Below are 6,305 nucleotides of genomic sequence, written 5' to 3'. Positions count from 1 at the left end.
TGTCATTTCCAAAATAACATCATGTATCTCTTCTTTGAAAAACACTAGATTCTGCAGTGTCAGATTCTGCTCTTTTCAAGGAGATGGTATTGGTGGTCACATCCCTATACTCCTCAGTACCTATACTAAGTACTCCCCTACTTCATTACACCCCCCCCCCCTCCCACTGCGTAGATTAGCTTATAGATTCCCTTGACTCTGGTTGAAATGCAGCATCCAAAACATAATTCGTGATTGATTTAAAAATCTTTCTGTTCTCCAAATTTTCAAAAGTGCACCCTCTTGGGACCCAAAATTAACACATTTTATTCGCAATCTGGTGGAAAAATGCGGAAACTACTCAAATTGGATTGCTTCTAATTAAAAACATAAGTCTATCTTTGTGTGTATCTCGACCGAACAGCTTTTCTTTGTGATTTTTTGGGTTGTTCTTCAACAGTTGCTACTGTAGACAGATAATATATTACATGTACTACCGGTAACTGGACTAGTCCAGATCCCAATTGGGTCTTTGCATAGTTAACATCATAATGAGCATGTTAATTGCCAAGTGATTTACAAGTGAGCTGCCAGCTTGTAAGTATGGCATGTATAATTAAATTGTAGATGTTAGATTACATGTACTTAAACCAAGGAGTTATATCTGTTATAACTCCTTGCTTAAACCTAGTTGTATTCATTTTTTTGTGGTAAAACATCTGATGATGATACTTTTAAAGATTATTGCAAAAATATTTAAAGAAAAAGCATTTAGATTGATTGAAAAATTTAGTGGAGGAATGTTTCAAGAAGATGAAGAACGGCTAGATGAAATACTTATCCTACAGGGACGCAGCCAAACCCAGGCTGCGACGCTATGAGTACGGGGGAGGTTTGTGTTCTGTTTCGAGGTCAAACGTTCTGTAAACCTGCCATAGATATCCAGGTCCATGTGATGAAATGTTGTAACCAGGGCACTGGAAGCTTTTATGTCAACTATTTGGATGGGACTCCAGGATGTGTCACAGATATTTTGCATGAATATTATAAATATAATGGTACTTATAAATAAATATTATAAAAAGTGTTAGCAAGTCAGTGTTAATTGAATGTTTGATTAAGATAGGCGTGCACCTATTTTGTATCAGCACGTCCTGCACATACAAATCAATACCGTGTAATTTTGTATTCTGATAAACTTAAGAATGAAACCTATGAACTGAGTGAATGTTTTTTGTCATCCAGTGGAATAAGAATGAGAACTATAAATAACTCTGATACCGGAACTTACATTTAGCAACTTACCAACGTTGCAGTCTCAGCCTCAGACCTTTCAGTAGGTAAAGCGAGCGCACAGTATCTAATATGTCGTGAACGATGGGGAAAGCTGGTTTGAAAAAAAACTAGAGTAAATATGTTTGAAATAACACCGTTCATGTTGTGCTTTTGTCGCCACATCTTGCTATCTTCTCTAACACAATGTTCTTCCCCTGACCCTCCTTACCTGTTATACAATGGAGTGTTGTTATTCAGATTAGACATCGCCAAGTGACAGGTACTCAAGAATCACGGTGGAAGGCAAAGGTTTCGAAGATGGTGACGATCCTCGTGGATGAATGTGGATGTTTATTCAGCCTGATCTGTCCACACCAACTTGTAAGTGTACATGGAGTGTTGCTTTTCTATGGCTATGCCTACGACTAAGCCGCAAACAAAATCTGGTAAAATGGATAATTCTAAAATTGTACTCTTACATGTACGAGCATGCCAAATTCTCCATACAGTTTTAATGTCATCAGTACAATGAGTTATCTTCCATAGCGTATAGTCAGATAGGGACTCGTCTCTGTAAGGCAAACTGAGGCAAGATGGGAACACAATGATGACATCTATAGAAACTCTTTTCTACCAAAACTTGACTGGACTGGGACCATCTAAAGGACTGTATACTTTGTCTACAGTCTGTTGACTCGTTCAGAGCAGTAGTACTCAGTAACTAATACCAGCTAATCACCCTCTTTCGCATCGGGTCTATGCTGAACAGGTCCTGCGGCGTTAGGACACTCACATTCACACTCAGTTGATTCTGTATTTGCTAGATTTTTTAAAACTTTATTATGTCTTGGAGTACGATTTAAGTATAAATTAGTACATAGAAAAATAGACACAATACAATACAGTGTATACGATAGATAAACGTTATATTTACAGTATTGACTTTAGCACTGTCCAGTGATTTATTATCCGTCTCAATTTTTGCCATTTAATTTCAGTTGTCAGTTCATGCAAGAGCCGGGGATGTTGACTCCATTGACAAGCTACGAGAATTCAGATGCACCTTTTGATACCAACGATATGTTAGAACAGCACATTGCATTTATGGAATTCAGCAGCAATGAAGATGTTACTTTGACATTTCAGTATCATAGTGTTGGATAACGTATTTATTAAATGTGTACCTACTTATTGGTTATGTTTGAAGTAAATTTCCGTACCAGAAAAACGTAAGAATGAATGACACAAGGATTATGACTGATTTTTATTTAGACCTACAAAACTGTGACGATTGATACGATTTTTTTTCTTTTCTTTTTTTCTTTTTTTTTTTTTTTTTTTTTTGCGAGATTGTTCAAAAATCTATGTCAGATGATTTGTTCCCTGTAATATGGATATTTCTTTTGTGTAATAATATGTCTAGCGATATCTGTTCCAAATAATAAGTGTTATGTCGTAAAATAACCAAGTCAACCTCTTAGGAAAAGAAAGTCGAGGACAAAAGTGTTTTTGCATAACATTGAAAATTGTCAATCTGATTATTACTCCGTGTAAGGCAAGATGTTCTGATATGGACGAGTCAGTTTTGTGGTCAAGCCCTTTGAATAGTAGTCGAAACCTTTTGCTTCATAGGTAAAATAATCATAAAATCTCTTTTAGAAACTCTTAACTAAGCTCAGCATACTTAGTAGCATACTTAGTACTGGTGCATGTAAGAGCACATCTTGTCTTGGTATTGTTTATATATGTCTTATGTTAAGATTACGGGAATCAAATAAATAAAGCCCGTTCAAATCAAAGTAGCTAAGGGGTAATTTGTTGTTGGGTTATTTTCATATTTTCTCTCCAATCTATGCATTAGGGAATTTTAAATAAAAATAAAATATTTTTTCACTCTGAGTTTCGATCTCCTGTTCCATTAATTACTGGTCGGCAGTGGTACCGACTGAGCTATCGACCCAAAGGTTTTTCGCAAGGGTAAAAAGAAACATTTATACCGAGCTCAGTAAACTTTCTTTCCTTCAAAACAAAAATTCTTCTGGAATCGAACTTGTCATCTTCTAGTCCACAGTCTAGCACGTTACCGACTCGTCTATTCCCCCAACCACCCTCCCTAAACTTTGGATCTTCCCTTTATAGTAACGGGACGGATTTTCATTTTTTTCAACAAAACATGACTCATCTGAACCTCGATCCTGTAACTTTCTAGTTTCTAGCCCAGCGTGCTACCAGCTGCTCTAACCACCCAGCCGGTTTGCGGGAGAGTTAGGGTCTCTCATTTAAAGTTACAAATTCATATTCTGTAGACAAAATTCAACATGAACATTCGGGATACTATAAATCGGTTCGTTTTGTTTTGTCTAATTTCAATATACACTGATTTTCAGATAATATTATATCAACGTAAAGCATTAAGTTTATGATGTTACGACAAATCTTCAAATAAATTTTTAATTAAGTGGTTTTTACTGTTGATTGATAGATGCACGAGTGAAAATTTTGGCTCAAGATTTGTCATACATTCGCGGTGGCACGTATTATTTTTTGGGTAAATATAATTGAAACAATTCTAAATCGGTATATTTGGTATATTTCTTGCTTTCACTTATAGAATTAGTATGACGGCGATGTGAGCAAGGTTCACAATTGAACAACTACATGTAACTGAATGCATGTCCACTGAAGAAGGAAAAAAAGAAATGAAATTTGCTAACGTTTATTCACAAATAATAATAAGGATACATGTATAAGTCAAGTCAAATTAAGACACACGAATAAATCAATCACACAAAATTTAAGGTTTATTAGAGAATTATGGCTCGATTGAATAAGATAATGATTGCACGATTCACTTACATGTACATGTTAATCGTTCCACATTATCACTAGATTCTTGATGACATATATTATAACCACCATGATATGTCCGTCCTCTATTTACTGTTCAATATCCTCATTACGTGAGGAGACCATTGTCCGTCACTCCGGTGAAATCCCAAGTTTAAATGTTACTGCTCCACCGTATATCATAATCCATGTTTATATCCGATAATTCCTAGGTGTACACCTGAATCAGGAAGTACATGTGACGTCATAGAGCGACCTAGTCAGTGCGGGATGCTCCCACACGGTATCCACGTGGTTGCTCTCTCCCCCATTTCGCCAAGAACCATCGTCCGTTTGATCATCTGAGTTAAATACTCTCATCACAAAAACAACTTGGACAACCAAAATTCCACAAAAGTGCAAAAAGTGCATTTTATCCCAGAAACATCGCCCTTGCCAAGGTCTCACTGCTTGCACTATGTTATTACTGACTGGTCATTTCCCTGGCACCCTTGACAACTTGTCATCAACACACGACACTTTATAATTTAACGCAGGCTACACATACAGCTGGCCAGATCTATGGCCTACACATAAAACTCTCCTTAGGGCATTGGTCAGAACAAAGTCATACAACGAAGCCTCATTATAATTGCTCACATTAACATGTTGTACTTACTGAAGTAATTTCTTGTAAGAACATAATAACTATCGGGGCTCCCGTGCGCGTAATGACAAAGATATTTAAAGCGTCTGATCAGAAATTCGTTTTCAGAAATTAAAACAAAGACCAGAACGCATAGAACCTGCGGGAGAAATTGGGTCGTTGGAAGGAGATATTTAGTTTTTGTGTGTGTGTGTTATTTTTATTTCTAGTTTTAAAGTTCAGTATTTCAACTATATGTATATTCGATTATAATTTATAAATACCTCTATGTTTTCTATTTTAAAAACATTGAGCCTTTATGTTTTCTAGTTCATGAACATCTGCCTTTCACCAGCTTGGAGTTTCGTTTTTTGAAAGTAGCAGGACTTCAACTACAACGGTGTCCTGAAGCCATGCTGGCTACAAATATATATATATATATATATATATATATATATATATATATATATATATATATATATAACTCTTTAATACTCAATACAGACCCGTAGGCGGGTGGAGGGGGTGAGGTTGGCAGGGGTGGGGGCCAAATTCCTTAGGTCGTTTCAGGAACTGCGGTCTTCCGATAGCAGGTCGAATGTTAACGTGGTCAGAAGTCTGTGCCACGCCAACAGAACATCGGTCGTAATTTATATCGTCGCTGGTCGCAGATTACAATTGTTTTTCTATTATTGGGTGGCAATCAAATAATTCCACGAGAGCATTTTTAAAAAGTATCGTATGTGGATGTTCTTTCTCCTACAGTTACCGTATTTGCCCAGTGGCGGAGAAAGACGAACCCTAGCCTTTCTTTGGCAGTTCGTGAGGCACTCGCATATCGACGTTAACACTAGGTTAAAATATAAACAATACTCGTTACCTGTACATACACGGGGTTGATTCAAACTTTTAATACACGCTCATGCTACTTGTTGTGGACTTGCACCAGATTACCTTTGTGAACTTGTATCTCATTATTCCACCAAATCACACGTTCAGATCTAAGGACAAGTTAGTGTTAACACCTAAGTGTTTATATGGAGAAATATATTTCGAATACGCAGCTCCGTATGAATGGAATCAGTTACCATTAGAACTAAGGAATATAAGCTCAGCAGATTATCTTTCAAAAGCTCTTAAAACTATTTAAAAGTTTTATGGTCGACCATTTTATACTTTACTGAACATAATCATTGGACATTTTTCTGTATATACTTTTAATACAAAACATTGTAATTGGACATTTTCTTATTTTATTTGTCTTGTATTTGTTAAGTCTACAGAACATAATTTTATGAATTTTTCAGCTCTAAATGAATAATTCAATTAAGTAATATAGCAGTAGTAGAAGCATTAGTAGAAGCAATATAGTCAAATGATCAATCAAACTGCGCGACGAGGTAAGCGTTCCTTTTGAGTGAAACGCACCTTAGTCGGCTAAGTCTCAGTGGTTAAATATTGTTGCCTCAAGTATGACTTTGGCCTTTGGGGGAAACAGAACCCAGTAACTGAATATACCGGTATATGACTCTTTGTATAAGGCAGATAATTATAGTTGCACGTACAGAGTCTACTCCTG

The sequence above is a fragment of the Lingula anatina genome, chromosome 9, assembly GCF_051362555.1.
Source record: "Lingula anatina isolate TDL-2025a chromosome 9, LinAna3.0, whole genome shotgun sequence".
Lineage (NCBI taxonomy): Eukaryota > Metazoa > Brachiopoda > Lingulata > Lingulida > Lingulidae > Lingula > Lingula anatina.
This window is presented reverse-complemented; position numbering follows the sequence as displayed.